General features: G+C 46.3%; 9 non-coding genes and 2 pseudogenes across 9 annotated transcripts; all 11 read left to right on the forward strand.

The window, feature by feature from the left end:
• The first annotated feature begins 862 nt into the window (after positions 1 to 862).
• On the forward strand, positions 863 to 1,053 carry LOC130315995 (U2 spliceosomal RNA). The gene has a single exon (XR_008863400.1). It is a non-coding gene; the product is annotated as a U2 spliceosomal RNA (small nuclear RNA).
• A 2,089-nt stretch (positions 1,054 to 3,142) lies between these two features.
• On the forward strand, positions 3,143 to 3,302 carry LOC130316016 (U2 spliceosomal RNA; annotated as a pseudogene).
• Positions 3,303 to 3,995: 693 nt separating this feature from the next.
• On the forward strand, positions 3,996 to 4,173 carry LOC130316015 (U2 spliceosomal RNA; annotated as a pseudogene).
• Positions 4,174 to 6,262: 2,089 nt separating this feature from the next.
• LOC130315997 (U2 spliceosomal RNA) lies at positions 6,263 to 6,453 on the forward strand. The gene has a single exon (XR_008863401.1). It is a non-coding gene; the product is annotated as a U2 spliceosomal RNA (small nuclear RNA).
• Positions 6,454 to 8,536: 2,083 nt separating this feature from the next.
• LOC130315998 (U2 spliceosomal RNA) lies at positions 8,537 to 8,727 on the forward strand. Its single transcript, XR_008863402.1, has one exon. It is a non-coding gene; the product is annotated as a U2 spliceosomal RNA (small nuclear RNA).
• Positions 8,728 to 10,812: 2,085 nt separating this feature from the next.
• LOC130315999 (U2 spliceosomal RNA) lies at positions 10,813 to 11,003 on the forward strand. Its single transcript, XR_008863403.1, has one exon. It is a non-coding gene; the product is annotated as a U2 spliceosomal RNA (small nuclear RNA).
• Positions 11,004 to 13,119: 2,116 nt separating this feature from the next.
• On the forward strand, positions 13,120 to 13,310 carry LOC130316000 (U2 spliceosomal RNA). The gene has a single exon (XR_008863404.1). It is a non-coding gene; the product is annotated as a U2 spliceosomal RNA (small nuclear RNA).
• Positions 13,311 to 15,408: 2,098 nt separating this feature from the next.
• On the forward strand, positions 15,409 to 15,599 carry LOC130316002 (U2 spliceosomal RNA). Its single transcript, XR_008863406.1, has one exon. It is a non-coding gene; the product is annotated as a U2 spliceosomal RNA (small nuclear RNA).
• A 2,083-nt stretch (positions 15,600 to 17,682) lies between these two features.
• Positions 17,683 to 17,874, forward strand: LOC130316014 (U2 spliceosomal RNA). The gene has a single exon (XR_008863417.1). It is a non-coding gene; the product is annotated as a U2 spliceosomal RNA (small nuclear RNA).
• Positions 17,875 to 19,959: 2,085 nt separating this feature from the next.
• On the forward strand, positions 19,960 to 20,150 carry LOC130316003 (U2 spliceosomal RNA). The gene has a single exon (XR_008863407.1). It is a non-coding gene; the product is annotated as a U2 spliceosomal RNA (small nuclear RNA).
• A 2,089-nt stretch (positions 20,151 to 22,239) lies between these two features.
• Positions 22,240 to 22,430, forward strand: LOC130316004 (U2 spliceosomal RNA). Its single transcript, XR_008863408.1, has one exon. It is a non-coding gene; the product is annotated as a U2 spliceosomal RNA (small nuclear RNA).
• The last annotated feature ends 1,703 nt before the right edge of the window (positions 22,431 to 24,133 follow it).

A 24,133-nucleotide genomic window follows, 5' to 3' on the forward strand; every position in this document is an offset into this window, starting at 1 on the left:
ACATATATATAAACGTATTCTCCGTTGAGATATTGCAGCCGCTGCTGTGTCCAGGCCCAGGAGCCTTAGCACTGTGCTGTGATGTCACTCAATACCACTGACATCACTAGGTGTAAACAACATCTCTCCTTTGCTGTGTATGTGACTATGGAGCTGTTTGGTGATGTCGTCTATTATGGCCTTCATAGAAGCAACAGGAGATTGTTGCATCCATCTAGAACCCTCAGAACTACAGTGCTATGATGTCACTCACTTCCACAGGCCTTGCAGAGTGTAAACAACAACAACCCAGCTTTGTTGTGTATGTAACCATAGGGATTTGTGATGTCACCTAGAACCTTCACAGCAGCGACAGCTTTATGAGGAGCATCAGCACTGCTCTGCCTCTGAGCAGAACCATCACCGCCATAGGTTGTCAAATAACCCGGATTTAACCCACACAGGTAAGTCCAATGGGGTGCAGGCATGTCCTCTATGCTTACAGCTTCCCGTGGGTGTTGGTTTGATACCGTTTGGGGACAGCCAAGGAGGCATCTGCAGGCAACAAAGGTAGGTGTGTGCTTGTGTGTGTGTTTCCTATGCAGATCCTAAGCCCAGTGTCACATGCAAGTAGGAGGAGTAAGAAGGGTTCCTGGCAAATCCGGGTTATGGATTGCATTTAAAAAGGCCCCGTGGGAGTGCAATGGGCCCCTGTCTTGCTGCTTAGCAATAATGGTATGGGTTTAGGTTCTGCTGTGTGTACTGGTGGTTGACTGCCCCCCAGCCCAGAGTGTGCATGGAAAATTGTCTGGCAGCCTCCCTGACAGCAAGCAGTGATAGTGCCCATGAAGGGGACCTTGTTGGGCCCGCCCCTTTCACGGTTATCGCTTCTCGGCCTTTTGGCTAAGATCAAGTGTAGTATCTGTTCTTATCAGTTTAATATCTGATACGTCCCCTATCTGGGGACCATATATTAAATGGATTTTTGAGAACGGGGGCCGATTTCGAAGCTTGCTTCCGTCGCCCTATGCATTGACCCGATATGGCAGTATCTTCGGGTACAGTGCACCACCCCCTTACAGGGTTAAAAAGAAAGATTCCTACTTTCATTGCTACCTGCTTGCTGGCTAGCCAGCTAGCCAGCCCTGTGGGCCTTGCTGCTGCTGCAGCCAAAAAACAAAAGGTGGTGCTGCTGCTGCTTCTGCTGCTTCTGCTTCTGCTTGTGTCTGGCCCCTGTTGGAGCGTCCAGGCACAGGACTTCTGCTGCTGCTGACTAAATGGCCTCCTTAATTGGATCATTTGAGTAGCCAGCACACCTGTGCAGGTAGGGCATGACATGATAGGCAGCTGCCTTGATAGCGGGTGGGTGCTGAATGTTCCTAATTGACAAAATAAGATTAATGCTTATGAAGAAATATAAAATCTCATCCCTTCCCCAATATCGCGCCACACCCCTACCCCTTAATTCCCTGGTTGAACGTGATGGACATATGTCTTTTTTCGACCGTACTAACTATGTAACTATGTAACATAACATGGGGGGGGGGGGTCTCCTGGCTGTTCACACAGGTGTGTCATTGCTGTACATTGACCATGCATTGCTTCTGTGGTATTGCAAAGGCAAAGACAAATGCTTCCAGCCATCCATTGCACTAATGGATTGGTCATCAGCTGGCTGTCTATGTCCCGCATCAATATAGACCAAAGTACAGAGGGTTAGGCTATGCTATTGTGCACCTACCTGATGCATCAGAAGGTGCGAGGCCCTTGCTAAATTCTGTGCACAGACTTTGAGATCTATACTTTAGACTGTATCTAAACCTGCTCCAACATGGACTGACATTCTGGCCTACTTTCAGCCGATGCGACTTGTCTGTCGCTGAACAGTCGCTTTTTATGTATTCAGCACCTATGTATAATGTTGTAAAAATGCTCTAGAAGCTAAAGTCGCAGAAATGTCACACATATTTGGCCTGCAACTTTCTGTGCGACAAATTCAGACAGGAAAAATCAGTATAAATCCTTAGAAAATTATCCCCCAGTGTCTCCATCTGCTGGCGGTATTGAATAAGCATTGCTGCACTGATGGGGTATGCATTAGACGAAAAAAAAGAAGAAAAAGAAGAATAATACGCCCAGAAAAGAGGCGAAAAGGAGAAAAACGTAAAAAAACGTGAAAAAAAAGTAAGAGGAAGAGAAGGGAAAAAAAGGTGGAAATGGGTTTAAAAGTGATTTCGGCGGAGAAATATATATATATATATATATATATATATATATATATATATATATACGCGCACACACACACATATATATAAACGTATTCTCCGTTGAGATATTGCAGCCGCTGCTGTGTCCAGGCCCAGGAGCCTTAGCACTGTGCTGTGATGTCACTCAATACCACTGACATCACTAGGTGTAAACAACATCTCTCCTTTGCTGTGTATGTGACTATGGAGCTGTTTGGTGATGTCGTCTATTATGGCCTTCATAGAAGCAACAGGAGATTGTTGCATCCATCTAGAACCCTCAGAACTACAGTGCTATGATGTCACTCACTTCCACAGGCCTTGCAGAGTGTAAACAACAACAACCCAGCTTTGTTGTGTATGTAACCATAGGGATTTGTGATGTCACCTAGAACCTTCACAGCAGCGACAGCTTTATGAGGAGCATCAGCACTGCTCTGCCTGAGCAGAACCATCACCGCCATAGGTTGTCAAATAACCCGGATTTAACCCACACAGGTAAGTCCAATGGGGTGCAGGCATGTCCTCTATGCTTACAGCTTCCCGTGGGTGTTGGTTTGATACCGTTTGGGGACAGCCAAGGAGGCATCTGCAGGCAACAAAGGTAGGTGTGTGCTTGTGTGTGTGTTTCCTATGCAGATCCTAAGCCCAGTGTCACATGCAAGTAGGAGGAGTAAGAAGGGTTCCTGGCAAATCCGGGTTATGGATTGCATTTAAAAAGGCCCCGTGGGAGTGCAATGGGCCCCTGTCTTGCTGCTTAGCAATAATGGTATGGGTTTAGGTTCTGCTGTGTGTACTGGTGGTTGACTGCCCCCCAGCCCAGAGTGTGCATGGAAAATTGTCTGGCAGCCTCCCTGACAGCAAGCAGTGATAGTGCCCATGAAGGGGACCTTGTTGGGCCCGCCCCTTTCACGGTTATCGCTTCTCGGCCTTTTGGCTAAGATCAAGTGTAGTATCTGTTCTTATCAGTTTTCATGCTGGTGGGGATGGGTGCTGCATGGAGGATGCAGGTGTACCAGGGCTTTCCGGGGCTGGTTCTGAGGAATCAGCTCGACGGCTGCCCCGATGTGACCTGTTCCCTCCGGGTCTCGCCATGAGGCTGAGAGGGTCTAGAGCCGAGGTACTTTTGTGCCTCGGGGAGTGGTGACCCCGAGGTGCCGAAACTCACTGGGAGAATAGACTCACTGGGTTGAAGCACGGGCACCATAATCTCTTCACCTTGTGGCACTCACCTCTTGATTCCCGGCCTTCTGGCTAGGATCAGAGAAATTTTTATAGATCCGGCCGGATGTCCGGGCAGTATATCTGCACACATTCACTTATTTATTTCTTTTTTGTCTCACTGTGTCACTTTTTGCGTGTTGTGTGTTCACAGGATTTGTCAGGATGCGGTAGCCCTTCTGGGTGTCCCTCCTGGCGGTCTAGGGGAGGTGTGTGCGGCCATTAGGTTCCGCACCTCCCTGCAAACACCCCGGGTACTCCTGCTTTGGCAGGGTACCTACCGTAATCGGCTCTGCGGGCAGATACCTTGGCTAACGCCAAGGGGGATGCCGGGAGCATTTGTGGTCCCCTAGTAGCTTCGGCGAAAAGGGACATCGAACCTGGAACCTCGCAGGTACCTTTTGGTCCGGAGGCGAAGGGTAAGGTTTGTTGGGGGGCCTCTCTCCTATCGGAGAAGGGCTTGCGATAGACCGCATCCTTTGTGCACGTTTTTTTAGTGTAACACGTTTGCACTTTTTCTTGCACTTTGGGTGAATCGAAAGCACGTTCCTCGGCTTTAAAAAAAAAAAAAAAATCTGTTCTTATCAGTTTAATATCTGATACGTCCCCTATCTGGGGACCATATATTAAATGGATTTTTGAGAACGGGGGCCGATTTCGAAGCTTGCTTCCGTCGCCCTATGCATTGACCCGATATGGCAGTATCTTCGGGTACAGTGCACCACCCCCTTACAGGGTTAAAAAGAAAGATTCCTACTTTCATTGCTACCTGCTTGCTGGCTAGCCAGCTAGCCAGCCCTGTGGGCCTTGCTGCTGCTGCAGCCAAAAAACAAAAGGTGGTGCTGCTGCTGCTTCTGCTGCTTCTGCTTCTGCTTGTGTCTGGCCCCTGTTGGAGCGTCCAGGCACAGGACTTCTGCTGCTGCTGACTAAATGGCCTCCTTAATTGGATCATTTGAGTAGCCAGCACACCTGTGCAGGTAGGGCATGACATGATAGGCAGCTGCCTTGATAGCGGGTGGGTGCTGAATGTTCCTAATTGACAAAATAAGATTAATGCTTATGAAGAAATATAAAATCTCATCCCTTCCCCAATATCGCGCCACACCCCTACCCCTTAATTCCCTGGTTGAACGTGATGGACATATGTCTTTTTTCGACCGTACTAACTATGTAACTATGTAACATAACATGGGGGGGGGGGGTCTCCTGGCTGTTCACACAGGTGTGTCATTGCTGTACATTGACCATGCATTGCTTCTGTGGTATTGCAAAGGCAAAGACAAATGCTTCCAGCCATCCATTGCACTAATGGATTGGTCATCAGCTGGCTGTCTATGTCCCGCATCAATATAGACCAAAGTACAGAGGGTTAGGCTATGCTATTGTGCACCTACCTGATGCATCAGAAGGTGCGAGGCCCTTGCTAAATTCTGTGCACAGACTTTGAGATCTATACTTTAGACTGTATCTAAACCTGCTCCAACATGGACTGACATTCTGGCCTACTTTCAGCCGATGCGACTTGTCTGTCGCTGAACAGTCGCTTTTTATGTATTCAGCACCTATGTATAATGTTGTAAAAATGCTCTAGAAGCTAAAGTCGCAGAAATGTCACACATATTTGGCCTGCAACTTTCTGTGCGACAAATTCAGACAGGAAAAATCAGTATAAATCCTTAGAAAATTATCCCCCAGTGTCTCCATCTGCTGGCGGTATTGAATAAGCATTGCTGCACTGATGGGGTATGCATTAGACGAAAAAAAAGAAGAAAAAGAAGAATAATACGCCCAGAAAAGAGGCGAAAAGGAGAAAAACGTAAAAAAACGTGAAAAAAAAGTAAGAGGAAGAGAAGGGAAAAAAAGGTGGAAATGGGTTTAAAAGTGATTTCGGCGGAGAAATATATATATATATATATATATATATATATATATATATATATATACGCGCACACACACACATATATATAAACGTATTCTCCGTTGAGATATTGCAGCCGCTGCTGTGTCCAGGCCCAGGAGCCTTAGCACTGTGCTGTGATGTCACTCAATACCACTGACATCACTAGGTGTAAACAACATCTCTCCTTTGCTGTGTATGTGACTATGGAGCTGTTTGGTGATGTCGTCTATTATGGCCTTCATAGAAGCAACAGGAGATTGTTGCATCCATCTAGAACCCTCAGAACTACAGTGCTATGATGTCACTCACTTCCACAGGCCTTGCAGAGTGTAAACAACAACAACCCAGCTTTGTTGTGTATGTAACCATAGGGATTTGTGATGTCACCTAGAACCTTCACAGCAGCGACAGCTTTATGAGGAGCATCAGCACTGCTCTGCCTGAGCAGAACCATCACCGCCATAGGTTGTCAAATAACCCGGATTTAACCCACACAGGTAAGTCCAATGGGGTGCAGGCATGTCCTCTATGCTTACAGCTTCCCGTGGGTGTTGGTTTGATACCGTTTGGGGACAGCCAAGGAGGCATCTGCAGGCAACAAAGGTAGGTGTGTGCTTGTGTGTGTGTTTCCTATGCAGATCCTAAGCCCAGTGTCACATGCAAGTAGGAGGAGTAAGAAGGGTTCCTGGCAAATCCGGGTTATGGATTGCATTTAAAAAGGCCCCGTGGGAGTGCAATGGGCCCCTGTCTTGCTGCTTAGCAATAATGGTATGGGTTTAGGTTCTGCTGTGTGTACTGGTGGTTGACTGCCCCCCAGCCCAGAGTGTGCATGGAAAATTGTCTGGCAGCCTCCCTGACAGCAAGCAGTGATAGTGCCCATGAAGGGGACCTTGTTGGGCCCGCCCCTTTCACGGTTATCGCTTCTCGGCCTTTTGGCTAAGATCAAGTGTAGTATCTGTTCTTATCAGTTTAATATCTGATACGTCCCCTATCTGGGGACCATATATTAAATGGATTTTTGAGAACGGGGGCCGATTTCGAAGCTTGCTTCCGTCGCCCTATGCATTGACCCGATATGGCAGTATCTTCGGGTACAGTGCACCACCCCCTTACAGGGTTAAAAAGAAAGATTCCTACTTTCATTGCTACCTGCTTGCTGGCTAGCCAGCTAGCCAGCCCTGTGGGCCTTGCTGCTGCTGCAGCCAAAAAACAAAAGGTGGTGCTGCTGCTGCTTCTGCTGCTTCTGCTTCTGCTTGTGTCTGGCCCCTGTTGGAGCGTCCAGGCACAGGACTTCTGCTGCTGCTGACTAAATGGCCTCCTTAATTGGATCATTTGAGTAGCCAGCACACCTGTGCAGGTAGGGCATGACATGATAGGCAGCTGCCTTGATAGCGGGTGGGTGCTGAATGTTCCTAATTGACAAAATAAGATTAATGCTTATGAAGAAATATAAAATCTCATCCCTTCCCCAATATCGCGCCACACCCCTACCCCTTAATTCCCTGGTTGAACGTGATGGACATATGTCTTTTTTCGACCGTACTAACTATGTAACTATGTAACATAACATGGGGGGGGGGGGTCTCCTGGCTGTTCACACAGGTGTGTCATTGCTGTACATTGACCATGCATTGCTTCTGTGGTATTGCAAAGGCAAAGACAAATGCTTCCAGCCATCCATTGCACTAATGGATTGGTCATCAGCTGGCTGTCTATGTCCCGCATCAATATAGACCAAAGTACAGAGGGTTAGGCTATGCTATTGTGCACCTACCTGATGCATCAGAAGGTGCGAGGCCCTTGCTAAATTCTGTGCACAGACTTTGAGATCTATACTTTAGACTGTATCTAAACCTGCTCCAACATGGACTGACATTCTGGCCTACTTTCAGCCGATGCGACTTGTCTGTCGCTGAACAGTCGCTTTTTATGTATTCAGCACCTATGTATAATGTTGTAAAAATGCTCTAGAAGCTAAAGTCGCAGAAATGTCACACATATTTGGCCTGCAACTTTCTGTGCGACAAATTCAGACAGGAAAAATCAGTATAAATCCTTAGAAAATTATCCCCCAGTGTCTCCATCTGCTGGCGGTATTGAATAAGCATTGCTGCACTGATGGGGTATGCATTAGACGAAAAAAAAGAAGAAAAAGAAGAATAATACGCCCAGAAAAGAGGCGAAAAGGAGAAAAACGTAAAAAAACGTGAAAAAAAAGTAAGAGGAAGAGAAGGGAAAAAAAGGTGGAAATGGGTTTAAAAGTGATTTCGGCGGAGAAATATATATATATATATATATATATATATATATATATATACGCGCACACACACACATATATATAAACGTATTCTCCGTTGAGATATTGCAGCCGCTGCTGTGTCCAGGCCCAGGAGCCTTAGCACTGTGCTGTGATGTCACTCAATACCACTGACATCACTAGGTGTAAACAACATCTCTCCTTTGCTGTGTATGTGACTATGGAGCTGTTTGGTGATGTCGTCTATTATGGCCTTCATAGAAGCAACAGGAGATTGTTGCATCCATCTAGAACCCTCAGAACTACAGTGCTATGATGTCACTCACTTCCACAGGCCTTGCAGAGTGTAAACAACAACAACCCAGCTTTGTTGTGTATGTAACCATAGGGATTTGTGATGTCACCTAGAACCTTCACAGCAGCGACAGCTTTATGAGGAGCATCAGCACTGCTCTGCCTGAGCAGAACCATCACCGCCATAGGTTGTCAAATATCCCGGATTTAACCCACACAGGTAAGTCCAATGGGGTGCAGGCATGTCCTCTATGCTTACAGCTTCCCGTGGGTGTTGGTTTGATACCGTTTGGGGACAGCCAAGGAGGCATCTGCAGGCAACAAAGGTAGGTGTGTGCTTGTGTGTGTGTTTCCTATGCAGATCCTAAGCCCAGTGTCACATGCAAGTAGGAGGAGTAAGAAGGGTTCCTGGCAAATCCGGGTTATGGATTGCATTTAAAAAGGCCCCGTGGGAGTGCAATGGGCCCCTGTCTTGCTGCTTAGCAATAATGGTATGGGTTTAGGTTCTGCTGTGTGTACTGGTGGTTGACTGCCCCCCAGCCCAGAGTGTGCATGGAAAATTGTCTGGCAGCCTCCCTGACAGCAAGCAGTGATAGTGCCCATGAAGGGGACCTTGTTGGGCCCGCCCCTTTCACGGTTATCGCTTCTCGGCCTTTTGGCTAAGATCAAGTGTAGTATCTGTTCTTATCAGTTTAATATCTGATACGTCCCCTATCTGGGGACCATATATTAAATGGATTTTTGAGAACGGGGGCCGATTTCGAAGCTTGCTTCCGTCGCCCTATGCATTGACCCGATATGGCAGTATCTTCGGGTACAGTGCACCACCCCCTTACAGGGTTAAAAAGAAAGATTCCTACTTTCATTGCTACCTGCTTGCTGGCTAGCCAGCTAGCCAGCCCTGTGGGCCTTGCTGCTGCTGCAGCCAAAAAACAAAAGGTGGTGCTGCTGCTGCTTCTGCTGCTTCTGCTTCTGCTTGTGTCTGGCCCCTGTTGGAGCGTCCAGGCACAGGACTTCTGCTGCTGCTGACTAAATGGCCTCCTTAATTGGATCATTTGAGTAGCCAGCACACCTGTGCAGGTAGGGCATGACATGATAGGCAGCTGCCTTGATAGCGGGTGGGTGCTGAATGTTCCTAATTGACAAAATAAGATTAATGCTTATGAAGAAATATAAAATCTCATCCCTTCCCCAATATCGCGCCACACCCCTACCCCTTAATTCCCTGGTTGAACGTGATGGACATATGTCTTTTTTCGACCGTACTAACTATGTAACTATGTAACATAACATGGGGGGGGGGGGTCTCCTGGCTGTTCACACAGGTGTGTCATTGCTGTACATTGACCATGCATTGCTTCTGTGGTATTGCAAAGGCAAAGACAAATGCTTCCAGCCATCCATTGCACTAATGGATTGGTCATCAGCTGGCTGTCTATGTCCCGCATCAATATAGACCAAAGTACAGAGGGTTAGGCTATGCTATTGTGCACCTACCTGATGCATCAGAAGGTGCGAGGCCCTTGCTAAATTCTGTGCACAGACTTTGAGATCTATACTTTAGACTGTATCTAAACCTGCTCCAACATGGACTGACATTCTGGCCTACTTTCAGCCGATGCGACTTGTCTGTCGCTGAACAGTCGCTTTTTATGTATTCAGCACCTATGTATAATGTTGTAAAAATGCTCTAGAAGCTAAAGTCGCAGAAATGTCACACATATTTGGCCTGCAACTTTCTGTGCGACAAATTCAGACAGGAAAAATCAGTATAAATCCTTAGAAAATTATCCCCCAGTGTCTCCATCTGCTGGCGGTATTGAATAAGCATTGCTGCACTGATGGGGTATGCATTAGACGAAAAAAAAGAAGAAAAAGAAGAATAATACGCCCAGAAAAGAGGCGAAAAGGAGAAAAACGTAAAAAAACGTGAAAAAAAAGTAAGAGGAAGAGAAGGGAAAAAAAGGTGGAAATGGGTTTAAAAGTGATTTCGGCGGAGAAATATATATATATATATATATATATATATATATATATATATACGCGCACACACACACATATATATAAACGTATTCTCCGTTGAGATATTGCAGCCGCTGCTGTGTCCAGGCCCAGGAGCCTTAGCACTGTGCTGTGATGTCACTCAATACCACTGACATCACTAGGTGTAAACAACATCTCTCCTTTGCTGTGTATGTGACTATGGAGCTGTTTGGTGATGTCGTCTATTATGGCCTTCATAGAAGCAACAGGAGATTGTTGCATCCATCTAGAACCCTCAGAACTACAGTGCTATGATGTCACTCACTTCCACAGGCCTTGCAGAGTGTAAACAACAACAACCCAGCTTTGTTGTGTATGTAACCATAGGGATTTGTGATGTCACCTAGAACCTTCACAGCAGCGACAGCTTTATGAGGAGCATCAGCACTGCTCTGCCTGAGCAGAACCATCACCGCCATAGGTTGTCAAATAACCCGGATTTAACCCACACAGGTAAGTCCAATGGGGTGCAGGCATGTCCTCTATGCTTACAGCTTCCCGTGGGTGTTGGTTTGATACCGTTTGGGGACAGCCAAGGAGGCATCTGCAGGCAACAAAGGTAGGTGTGTGCTTGTGTGTGTGTTTCCTATGCAGATCCTAAGCCCAGTGTCACATGCAAGTAGGAGGAGTAAGAAGGGTTCCTGGCAAATCCGGGTTATGGATTGCATTTAAAAAGGCCCCGTGGGAGTGCAATGGGCCCCTGTCTTGCTGCTTAGCAATAATGGTATGGGTTTAGGTTCTGCTGTGTGTACTGGTGGTTGACTGCCCCCCAGCCCAGAGTGTGCATGGAAAATTGTCTGGCAGCCTCCCTGACAGCAAGCAGTGATAGTGCCCATGAAGGGGACCTTGTTGGGCCCGCCCCTTTCACGGTTATCGCTTCTCGGCCTTTTGGCTAAGATCAAGTGTAGTATCTGTTCTTATCAGTTTAATATCTGATACGTCCCCTATCTGGGGACCATATATTAAATGGATTTTTGAGAACGGGGGCCGATTTCGAAGCTTGCTTCCGTCGCCCTATGCATTGACCCGATATGGCAGTATCTTCGGGTACAGTGCACCACCCCCTTACAGGGTTAAAAAGAAAGATTCCTACTTTCATTGCTACCTGCTTGCTGGCTAGCCAGCTAGCCAGCCCTGTGGGCCTTGCTGCTGCTGCAGCCAAAAAACAAAAGGTGGTGCTGCTGCTGCTTCTGCTGCTTCTGCTTCTGCTTGTGTCTGGCCCCTGTTGGAGCGTCCAGGCACAGGACTTCTGCTGCTGCTGACTAAATGGCCTCCTTAATTGGATCATTTGAGTAGCCAGCACACCTGTGCAGGTAGGGCATGACATGATAGGCAGCTGCCTTGATAGCGGGTGGGTGCTGAATGTTCCTAATTGACAAAATAAGATTAATGCTTATGAAGAAATATAAAATCTCATCCCTTCCCCAATATCGCGCCACACCCCTACCCCTTAATTCCCTGGTTGAACGTGATGGACATATGTCTTTTTTCGACCGTACTAACTATGTAACTATGTAACATAACATGGGGGGGGGGGGGTCTCCTGGCTGTTCACACAGGTGTGTCATTGCTGTACATTGACCATGCATTGCTTCTGTGGTATTGCAAAGGCAAAGACAAATGCTTCCAGCCATCCATTGCACTAATGGATTGGTCATCAGCTGGCTGTCTATGTCCCGCATCAATAGGCTGTCTATGTCCCGCATCAATATAGACCAAAGTACAGAGGGTTAGGCTATGCTATTGTGCACCTACCTGATGCATCAGAAGGTGCGAGGCCCTTGCTAAATTCTGTGCACAGACTTTGAGATCTATACTTTAGACTGTATCTAAACCTGCTCCAACATGGACTGACATTCTGGCCTACTTTCAGCCGATGCGACTTGTCTGTCGCTGAACAGTCGCTTTTTATGTATTCAGCACCTATGTATAATGTTGTAAAAATGCTCTAGAAGCTAAAGTCGCAGAAATGTCACACATATTTGGCCTGCAACTTTCTGTGCGACAAATTCAGACAGGAAAAATCAGTATAAATCCTTAGAAAATTATCCCCCAGTGTCTCCATCTGCTGGCGGTATTGAATAAGCATTGCTGCACTGATGGGGTATGCATTAGACGAAAAAAAAGAAGAAAAAGAAGAATAATACGCCCAGAAAAGAGGCGAAAAGGAGAAAAACGTAAAAAAACGTGAAAAAAAAGTAAGAGGAAGAGAAGGGAAAAAAAGGTGGAAATGGGTTTAAAAGTGATTTCGGCGGAGAAATATATATATATATATATATATATATATATATATATATATATATATACGCGCACACACACACATATATATAAACGTATTCTCCGTTGAGATATTGCAGCCGCTGCTGTGTCCAGGCCCAGGAGCCTTAGCACTGTGCTGTGATGTCACTCAATACCACTGACATCACTAGGTGTAAACAACATCTCTCCTTTGCTGTGTATGTGACTATGGAGCTGTTTGGTGATGTCGTCTATTATGGCCTTCATAGAAGCAACAGGAGATTGTTGCATCCATCTAGAACCCTCAGAACTACAGTGCTATGATGTCACTCACTTCCACAGGCCTTGCAGAGTGTAAACAACAACAACCCAGCTTTGTTGTGTATGTAACCATAGGGATTTGTGATGTCACCTAGAACCTTCACAGCAGCGACAGCTTTATGAGGAGCATCAGCACTGCTCTGCCTGAGCAGAACCATCACCGCCATAGGTTGTCAAATAACCCGGATTTAACCCACACAGGTAAGTCCAATGGGGTGCAGGCATGTCCTCTATGCTTACAGCTTCCCGTGGGTGTTGGTTTGATACCGTTTGGGGACAGCCAAGGAGGCATCTGCAGGCAACAAAGGTAGGTGTGTGCTTGTGTGTGTGTTTCCTATGCAGATCCTAAGCCCAGTGTCACATGCAAGTAGGAGGAGTAAGAAGGGTTCCTGGCAAATCCGGGTTATGGATTGCATTTAAAAAGGCCCCGTGGGAGTGCAATGGGCCCCTGTCTTGCTGCTTAGCAATAATGGTATGGGTTTAGGTTCTGCTGTGTGTACTGGTGGTTGACTGCCCCCCAGCCCAGAGTGTGCATGGAAAATTGTCTGGCAGCCTCCCTGACAGCAAGCAGTGATAGTGCCCATGAAGGGGACCTTGTTGGGCCCGCCCCTTTCACGGTTATCGCTTCTCGGCCTTTTGGCTAAGATCAAGTGTAGTATCTGTTCTTATCAGTTTAATATCTGATACGTCCCCTATCTGGGGACCATATATTAAATGGATTTTTGAGAACGGGGGCCGATTTCGAAGCTTGCTTCCGTCGCCCTATGCATTGACCCGATATGGCAGTATCTTCGGGTACAGTGCACCACCCCCTTACAGGGTTAAAAAGAAAGATTCCTACTTTCATTGCCACCTGCTTGCTGGCTAGCCAGCTAGCCAGCCCTGTGGGCCTTGCTGCTGCTGCAGCCAAAAAACAAAAGGTGGTGCTGCTGCTGCTTCTGCTGCTTCTGCTTCTGCTTGTGTCTGGCCCCTGTTGGAGCGTCCAGGCACAGGACTTCTGCTGCTGCTGACTAAATGGCCTCCTTAATTGGATCATTTGAGTAGCCAGCACACCTGTGCAGGTAGGGCATGACATGATAGGCAGCTGCCTTGATAGCGGGTGGGTGCTGAATGTTCCTAATTGACAAAATAAGATTAATGCTTATGAAGAAATATAAAATCTCATCCCTTCCCCAATATCGCGCCACACCCCTACCCCTTAATTCCCTGGTTGAACGTGATGGACATATGTCTTTTTTCGACCGTACTAACTATGTAACTATGTAACATAACATGGGGGGGGGGGGGTCTCCTGGCTGTTCACACAGGTGTGTCATTGCTGTACATTGACCATGCATTGCTTCTGTGGTATTGCAAAGGCAAAGACAAATGCTTCCAGCCATCCATTGCACTAATGGATTGGTCATCAGCTGGCTGTCTATGTCCCGCATCAATATAGACCAAAGTACAGAGGGTTAGGCTATGCTATTGTGCACCTACCTGATGCATCAGAAGGTGCGAGGCCCTTGCTAAATTCTGTGCACAGACTTTGAGATCTATACTTTAGACTGTATCTAAACCTGCTCCAACATGGACTGACATTCTGGCCTACTTTCAGCCGATGCGACTTGTCTGTCGCTGAACAGTCGCTTTTTATGTATTCAGCACCTATGTATAATGTTGTAAAAATGCTCTAGAAGCTAAAGTCGCAGAAATGTCACACATATTTGGCCTGCAACTTTCTGTGCGACAAATTCAGACAGGAAAAATCAGTATAAATCCTTAGAAAATTATCCCCCAGTGTCTCCATCTGCTGGCGGTATTGAATAAGCATTGCTGCACTGATGGGGTATGCATTAGACGAAAAAAAAGAAGAAAAAGAAGAATAATACGCCCAGAAAAGAGGCGAAAAGGAGAAAAACGTAAAAAAACGTGAAAAAAAAGTAAGAGGAAGAGAAGGGAAAAAAAGGTGGAAATGGGTTTAAAAGTGATTTCGGCGGAGAAATATATATATATATATATATATATATATATATATATATATATATATATATATACGCGCACACACACACATATATATAAACGTATTCTCCGTTGAGATATTGCAGCCGCTGCTGTGTCCAGGCCCAGGAGCCTTAGCACTGTGCTGTGATGTCACTCAATACCACTGACATCACTAGGTGTAAACAACATCTCTCCTTTGCTGTGTATGTGACTATGGAGCTGTTTGGTGATGTCGTCTATTATGGCCTTCATAGAAGCAACAGGAGATTGTTGCATCCATCTAGAACCCTCAGAACTACAGTGCTATGATGTCACTCACTTCCACAGGCCTTGCAGAGTGTAAACAACAACAACCCAGCTTTGTTGTGTATGTAACCATAGGGATTTGTGATGTCACCTAGAACCTTCACAGCAGCGACAGCTTTATGAGGAGCATCAGCACTGCTCTGCCTGAGCAGAACCATCACCGCCATAGGTTGTCAAATAACCCGGATTTAACCCACACAGGTAAGTCCAATGGGGTGCAGGCATGTCCTCTATGCTTACAGCTTCCCGTGGGTGTTGGTTTGATACCGTTTGGGGACAGCCAAGGAGGCATCTGCAGGCAACAAAGGTAGGTGTGTGCTTGTGTGTGTGTTTCCTATGCAGATCCTAAGCCCAGTGTCACATGCAAGTAGGAGGAGTAAGAAGGGTTCCTGGCAAATCCGGGTTATGGATTGCATTTAAAAAGGCCCCGTGGGAGTGCAATGGGCCCCTGTCTTGCTGCTTAGCAATAATGGTATGGGTTTAGGTTCTGCTGTGTGTACTGGTGGTTGACTGCCCCCCAGCCCAGAGTGTGCATGGAAAATTGTCTGGCAGCCTCCCTGACAGCAAGCAGTGATAGTGCCCATGAAGGGGACCTTGTTGGGCCCGCCCCTTTCACGGTTATCGCTTCTCGGCCTTTTGGCTAAGATCAAGTGTAGTATCTGTTCTTATCAGTTTAATATCTGATACGTCCCCTATCTGGGGACCATATATTAAATGGATTTTTGAGAACGGGGGCCGATTTCGAAGCTTGCTTCCGTCGCCCTATGCATTGACCCGATATGGCAGTATCTTCGGGTACAGTGCACCACCCCCTTACAGGGTTAAAAAGAAAGATTCCTACTTTCATTGCTACCTGCTTGCTGGCTAGCCAGCTAGCCAGCCCTGTGGGCCTTGCTGCTGCTGCAGCCAAAAAACAAAAGGTGGTGCTGCTGCTGCTTCTGCTGCTTCTGCTTCTGCTTGTGTCTGGCCCCTGTTGGAGCGTCCAGGCACAGGACTTCTGCTGCTGCTGACTAAATGGCCTCCTTAATTGGATCATTTGAGTAGCCAGCACACCTGTGCAGGTAGGGCATGACATGATAGGCAGCTGCCTTGATAGCGGGTGGGTGCTGAATGTTCCTAATTGACAAAATAAGATTAATGCTTATGAAGAAATATAAAATCTCATCCCTTCCCCAATATCGCGCCACACCCCTACCCCTTAATTCCCTGGTTGAACGTGATGGACATATGTCTTTTTTCGACCGTACTAACTATGTAACTATGTAACATAACATGGGGGGGGGGGGTCTCCTGGCTGTTCACACAGGTGTGTCATTGCTGTACATTGACCATGCATTGCTTCTGTGGTATTGCAAAGGCAAAGACAAATGCTTCCAGCCATCCATTGCACTAATGGATTGGTCATCAGCTGGCTGTCTATGTCCCGCATCAATATAGACCAAAGTACAGAGGGTTAGGCTATGCTATTGTGCACCTACCTGATGCATCAGAAGGTGCGAGGCCCTTGCTAAATTCTGTGCACAGACTTTGAGATCTATACTTTAGACTGTATCTAAACCTGCTCCAACATGGACTGACATTCTGGCCTACTTTCAGCCGATGCGACTTGTCTGTCGCTGAACAGTCGCTTTTTATGTATTCAGCACCTATGTATAATGTTGTAAAAATGCTCTAGAAGCTAAAGTCGCAGAAATGTCACACATATTTGGCCTGCAACTTTCTGTGCGACAAATTCAGACAGGAAAAATCAGTATAAATCCTTAGAAAATTATCCCCCAGTGTCTCCATCTGCTGGCGGTATTGAATAAGCATTGCTGCACTGATGGGGTATGCATTAGACGAAAAAAAAGAAGAAAAAGAAGAATAATACGCCCAGAAAAGAGGCGAAAAGGAGAAAAACGTAAAAAAACGTGAAAAAAAAGTAAGAGGAAGAGAAGGGAAAAAAAGGTGGAAATGGGTTTAAAAGTGATTTCGGCGGAGAAATATATATATATATATATATATATATATATATATATATATATATACGCGCACACACACACATATATATAAACGTATTCTCCGTTGAGATATTGCAGCCGCTGCTGTGTCCAGGCCCAGGAGCCTTAGCACTGTGCTGTGATGTCACTCAATACCACTGACATCACTAGGTGTAAACAACATCTCTCCTTTGCTGTGTATGTGACTATGGAGCTGTTTGGTGATGTCGTCTATTATGGCCTTCATAGAAGCAACAGGAGATTGTTGCATCCATCTAGAACCCTCAGAACTACAGTGCTATGATGTCACTCACTTCCACAGGCCTTGCAGAGTGTAAACAACAACAACCCAGCTTTGTTGTGTATGTAACCATAGGGATTTGTGATGTCACCTAGAACCTTCACAGCAGCGACAGCTTTATGAGGAGCATCAGCACTGCTCTGCCTGAGCAGAACCATCACCGCCATAGGTTGTCAAATAACCCGGATTTAACCCACACAGGTAAGTCCAATGGGGTGCAGGCATGTCCTCTATGCTTACAGCTTCCCGTGGGTGTTGGTTTGATACCGTTTGGGGACAGCCAAGGAGGCATCTGCAGGCAACAAAGGTAGGTGTGTGCTTGTGTGTGTGTTTCCTATGCAGATCCTAAGCCCAGTGTCACATGCAAGTAGGAGGAGTAAGAAGGGTTCCTGGCAAATCCGGGTTATGGATTGCATTTAAAAAGGCCCCGTGGGAGTGCAATGGGCCCCTGTCTTGCTGCTTAGCAATAATGGTATGGGTTTAGGTTCTGCTGTGTGTACTGGTGGTTGACTGCCCCCCAGCCCAGAGTGTGCATGGAAAATTGTCTGGCAGCCTCCCTGACAGCAAGCAGTGATAGTGCCCATGAAGGGGACCTTGTTGGGCCCGCCCCTTTCACGGTTATCGCGGCCTTTTGGCTAAGATCAAGTGTAGTATCTGTTCTTATCAGTTTAATATCTGATACGTCCCCTATCTGGGGACCATATATTAAATGGATTTTTGAGAACGGGGGCCGATTTCGAAGCTTGCTTCCGTCGCCCTATGCATTGACCCGATATGGCAGTATCTTCGGGTACAGTGCACCACCCCCTTACAGGGTTAAAAAGAAAGATTCCTACTTTCATTGCTACCTGCTTGCTGGCTAGCCAGCTAGCCAGCCCTGTGGGCCTTGCTGCTGCTGCAGCCAAAAAACAAAAGGTGGTGCTGCTGCTGCTTCTGCTGCTTCTGCTTCTGCTTGTGTCTGGCCCCTGTTGGAGCGTCCAGGCACAGGACTTCTGCTGCTGCTGACTAAATGGCCTCCTTAATTGGATCATTTGAGTAGCCAGCACACCTGTGCAGGTAGGGCATGACATGATAGGCAGCTGCCTTGATAGCGGGTGGGTGCTGAATGTTCCTAATTGACAAAATAAGATTAATGCTTATGAAGAAATATAAAATCTCATCCCTTCCCCAATATCGCGCCACACCCCTACCCCTTAATTCCCTGGTTGAACGTGATGGACATATGTCTTTTTTCGACCGTACTAACTATGTAACTATGTAACATAACATGGGGGGGGGGGGTCTCCTGGCTGTTCACACAGGTGTGTCATTGCTGTACATTGACCATGCATTGCTTCTGTGGTATTGCAAAGGCAAAGACAAATGCTTCCAGCCATCCATTGCACTAATGGATTGGTCATCAGCTGGCTGTCTATGTCCCGCATCAATATAGACCAAAGTACAGAGGGTTAGGCTATGCTATTGTGCACCTACCTGATGCATCAGAAGGTGCGAGGCCCTTGCTAAATTCTGTGCACAGACTTTGAGATCTATACTTTAGACTGTATCTAAACCTGCTCCAACATGGACTGACATTCTGGCCTACTTTCAGCCGATGCGACTTGTCTGTCGCTGAACAGTCGCTTTTTATGTATTCAGCACCTATGTATAATGTTGTAAAAATGCTCTAGAAGCTAAAGTCGCAGAAATGTCACACATATTTGGCCTGCAACTTTCTGTGCGACAAATTCAGACAGGAAAAATCAGTATAAATCCTTAGAAAATTATCCCCCAGTGTCTCCATCTGCTGGCGGTATTGAATAAGCATTGCTGCACTGATGGGGTATGCATTAGACGAAAAAAAAGAAGAAAAAGAAGAATAATACGCCCAGAAAAGAGGCGAAAAGGAGAAAAACGTAAAAAAACGTGAAAAAAAAGTAAGAGGAAGAGAAGGGAAAAAAAGGTGGAAATGGGTTTAAAAGTGATTTCGGCGGAGAAATATATATATATATATATATATATATATATATATATATATACGCGCACACACACACATATATATAAACGTATTCTCCGTTGAGATATTGCAGCCGCTGCTGTGTCCAGGCCCAGGAGCCTTAGCACTGTGCTGTGATGTCACTCAATACCACTGACATCACTAGGTGTAAACAACATCTCTCCTTTGCTGTGTATGTGACTATGGAGCTGTTTGGTGATGTCGTCTATTATGGCCTTCATAGAAGCAACAGGAGATTGTTGCATCCATCTAGAACCCTCAGAACTACAGTGCTATGATGTCACTCACTTCCACAGGCCTTGCAGAGTGTAAACAACAACAACCCAGCTTTGTTGTGTATGTAACCATAGGGATTTGTGATGTCACCTAGAACCTTCACAGCAGCGACAGCTTTATGAGGAGCATCAGCACTGCTCTGCCTGAGCAGAACCATCACCGCCATAGGTTGTCAAATAACCCGGATTTAACCCACACAGGTAAGTCCAATGGGGTGCAGGCATGTCCTCTATGCTTACAGCTTCCCGTGGGTGTTGGTTTGATACCGTTTGGGGACAGCCAAGGAGGCATCTGCAGGCAACAAAGGTAGGTGTGTGCTTGTGTGTGTGTTTCCTATGCAGATCCTAAGCCCAGTGTCCCATGCAAGTAGGAGGAGTAAGAAGGGTTCCTGGCAAATCCGGGTTATGGATTGCATTTAAAAAGGCCCCGTGGGAGTGCAATGGGCCCCTGTCTTGCTGCTTAGCAATAATGGTATGGGTTTAGGTTCTGCTGTGTGTACTGGTGGTTGACTGCCCCCCAGCCCAGAGTGTGCATGGAAAATTGTCTGGCAGCCTCCCTGACAGCAAGCAGTGATAGTGCCCATGAAGGGGACCTTGTTGGGCCCGCCCCTTTCACGGTTATCGCTTCTCGGCCTTTTGGCTAAGATCAAGTGTAGTATCTGTTCTTATCAGTTTAATATCTGATACGTCCCCTATCTGGGGACCATATATTAAATGGATTTTTGAGAACGGGGGCCGATTTCGAAGCTTGCTTCCGTCGCCCTATGCATTGACCCGATATGGCAGTATCTTCGGGTACAGTGCACCACCCCCTTACAGGGTTAAAAAGAAAGATTCCTACTTTCATTGCTACCTGCTTGCTGGCTAGCCAGCTAGCCAGCCCTGTGGGCCTTGCTGCTGCTGCAGCCAAAAAACAAAAGGTGGTGCTGCTGCTGCTTCTGCTGCTTCTGCTTCTGCTTGTGTCTGGCCCCTGTTGGAGCGTCCAGGCACAGGACTTCTGCTGCTGCTGACTAAATGGCCTCCTTAATTGGATCATTTGAGTAGCCAGCACACCTGTGCAGGTAGGGCATGACATGATAGGCAGCTGCCTTGATAGCGGGTGGGTGCTGAATGTTCCTAATTGACAAAATAAGATTAATGCTTATGAAGAAATATAAAATCTCATCCCTTCCCCAATATCGCGCCACACCCCTACCCCTTAATTCCCTGGTTGAACGTGATGGACATATGTCTTTTTTCGACCGTACTAACTATGTAACTATGTAACATAACATGGGGGGGGGGGGTCTCCTGGCTGTTCACACAGGTGTGTCATTGCTGTACATTGACCATGCATTGCTTCTGTGGTATTGCAAAGGCAAAGACAAATGCTTCCAGCCATCCATTGCACTAATGGATTGGTCATCAGCTGGCTGTCTATGTCCCGCATCAATATAGACCAAAGTACAGAGGGTTAGGCTATGCTATTGTGCACCTACCTGATGCATCAGAAGGTGCGAGGCCCTTGCTAAATTCTGTGCACAGACTTTGAGATCTATACTTTAGACTGTATCTAAACCTGCTCCAACATGGACTGACATTCTGGCCTACTTTCAGCCGATGCGACTTGTCTGTCGCTGAACAGTCGCTTTTTATGTATTCAGCACCTATGTATAATGTTGTAAAAATGCTCTAGAAGCTAAAGTCGCAGAAATGTCACACATATTTGGCCTGCAACTTTCTGTGCGACAAATTCAGACAGGAAAAATCAGTATAAATCCTTAGAAAATTATCCCCCAGTGTCTCCATCTGCTGGCGGTATTGAATAAGCATTGCTGCACTGATGGGGTATGCATTAGACGAAAAAAAAGAAGAAAAAGAAGAATAATACGCCCAGAAAAGAGGCGAAAAGGAGAAAAACGTAAAAAAACGTGAAAAAAAAGTAAGAGGAAGAGAAGGGAAAAAAAGGTGGAAATGGGTTTAAAAGTGATTTCGGCGGAGAAATATATATATATATATATATATATATATATATATATATATATATACGCGCACACACACACATATATATAAACGTATTCTCCGTTGAGATATTGCAGCCGCTGCTGTGTCCAGGCCCAGGAGCCTTAGCACTGTGCTGTGATGTCACTCAATACCACTGACATCACTAGGTGTAAACAACATCTCTCCTTTGCTGTGTATGTGACTATGGAGCTGTTTGGTGATGTCGTCTATTATGGCCTTCATAGAAGCAACAGGAGATTGTTGCATCCATCTAGAACCCTCAGAACTACAGTGCTATGATGTCACTCACTTCCACAGGCCTTGCAGAGTGTAAACAACAACAACCCAGCTTTGTTGTGTATGTAACCATAGGGATTTGTGATGTCACCTAGAACCTTCACAGCAGCGACAGCTTTATGAGGAGCATCAGCACTGCTCTGCCTGAGCAGAACCATCACCGCCATAGGTTGTCAAATAACCCGGATTTAACCCACACAGGTAAGTCCAATGGGGTGCAGGCATGTCCTCTATGCTTACAGCTTCCCGTGGGTGTTGGTTTGATACCGTTTGGGGACAGCCAAGGAGGCATCTGCAGGCAACAAAGGTAGGTGTGTGCTTGTGTGTGTGTTTCCTATGCAGATCCTAAGCCCAGTGTCACATGCAAGTAGGAGGAGTAAGAAGGGTTCCTGGCAAATCCGGGTTATGGATTGCATTTAAAAAGGCCCCGTGGGAGTGCAATGGGCCCCTGTCTTGCTGCTTAGCAATAATGGTATGGGTTTAGGTTCTGCTGTGTGTACTGGTGGTTGACTGCCCCCCAGCCCAGAGTGTGCATGGAAAATTGTCTGGCAGCCTCCCTGACAGCAAGCAGTGATAGTGCCCATGAAGGGGACCTTGTTGGGCCCGCCCCTTTCACGGTTATCGCTTCTCGGCCTTTTGGCTAAGATCAAGTGTAGTATCTGTTCTTATCAGTTTAATATCTGATACGTCCCCTATCTGGGGACCATATATTAAATGGATTTTTGAGAACGGGGGCCGATTTCGAAGCTTGCTTCCGTCGCCCTATGCATTGACCCGATATGGCAGTATCTTCGGGTACAGTGCACCACCCCCTTACAGGGTTAAAAAGAAAGATTCCTACTTTCATTGCTACCTGCTTGCTGGCTAGCCAGCTAGCCAGCCCTGTGGGCCTTGCTGCTGCTGCTTCTGCTGCTTCTGCTTCTGCTTGTGTCTGGCCCCTGTTGGAGCGTCCAGGCACAGGACTTCTGCTGCTGCTGACTAAATGGCCTCCTTAATTGGATCATTTGAGTAGCCAGCACACCTGTGCAGGTAGGGCATGACATGATAGGCAGCTGCCTTGATAGCGGGTGGGTGCTGAATGTTCCTAATTGACAAAATAAGATTAATGCTTATGAAGAAATATAAAATCTCATCCCTTCCCCAATATCGCGCCACACCCCTACCCCTTAATTCCCTGGTTGAACGTGATGGACATATGTCTTTTTTCGACCGTACTAACTATGTAACTATGTAACATAACATGGGGGGGGGGGTCTCCTGGCTGTTCACACAGGTGTGTCATTGCTGTACATTGACCATGCATTGCTTCTGTGGTATTGCAAAGGCAAAGACAAATGCTTCCAGCCATCCATTGCACTAATGGATTGGTCATCAGCTGGCTGTCTATGTCCCGCATCAATATAGACCAAAGTACAGAGGGTTAGGCTATGCTATTGTGCACCTACCTGATGCATCAGAAGGTGCGAGGCCCTTGCTAAATTCTGTGCACAGACTTTGAGATCTATACTTTAGACTGTATCTAAACCTGCTCCAACATGGACTGACATTCTGGCCTACTTTCAGCCGATGCGACTTGTCTGTCGCTGAACAGTCGCTTTTTATGTATTCAGCACCTATGTATAATGTTGTAAAAATGCTCTAGAAGCTAAAGTCGCAGAAATGTCACACATATTTGGCCTGCAACTTTCTGTGCGACAAATTCAGACAGGAAAAATCAGTATAAATCCTTAGAAAATTATCCCCCAGTGTCTCCATCTGCTGGCGGTATTGAATAAGCATTGCTGCACTGATGGGGTATGCATTAGACGAAAAAAAAGAAGAAAAAGAAGAATAATACGCCCAGAAAAGAGGCGAAAAGGAGAAAAACGTAAAAAAACGTGAAAAAAAAGTAAGAGGAAGAGAAGGGAAAAAAAGGTGGAAATGGGTTTAAAAGTGATTTCGGCGGAGAAATATATATATATATATATATATATATATATATATATATATATATATATATATATATATACGCGCACACACACACATATATATAAACGTATTCTCCGTTGAGATATTGCAGCCGCTGCTGTGTCCAGGCCCAGGAGCCTTAGCACTGTGCTGTGATGTCACTCAATACCACTGACATCACTAGGTGTAAACAACATCTCTCCTTTGCTGTGTATGTGACTATGGAGCTGTTTGGTGATGTCGTCTATTATGGCCTTCATAGAAGCAACAGGAGATTGTTGCATCCATCTAGAACCCTCAGAACTACAGTGCTATGATGTCACTCACTTCCACAGGCCTTGCAGAGTGTAAACAACAACAACCCAGCTTTGTTGTGTATGTAACCATAGGGATTTGTGATGTCACCTAGAACCTTCACAGCAGCGACAGCTTTATGAGGAGCATCAGCACTGCTCTGCCTGAGCAGAACCATCACCGCCATAGGTTGTCAAATAACCCGGATTTAACCCACACAGGTAAGTCCAATGGGGTGCAGGCATGTCCTCTATGCTTACAGCTTCCCGTGGG

Source organism: Hyla sarda, unplaced genomic scaffold, assembly GCF_029499605.1.
Source record: "Hyla sarda isolate aHylSar1 unplaced genomic scaffold, aHylSar1.hap1 scaffold_1896, whole genome shotgun sequence".
NCBI lineage: Eukaryota > Metazoa > Chordata > Amphibia > Anura > Hylidae > Hyla > Hyla sarda.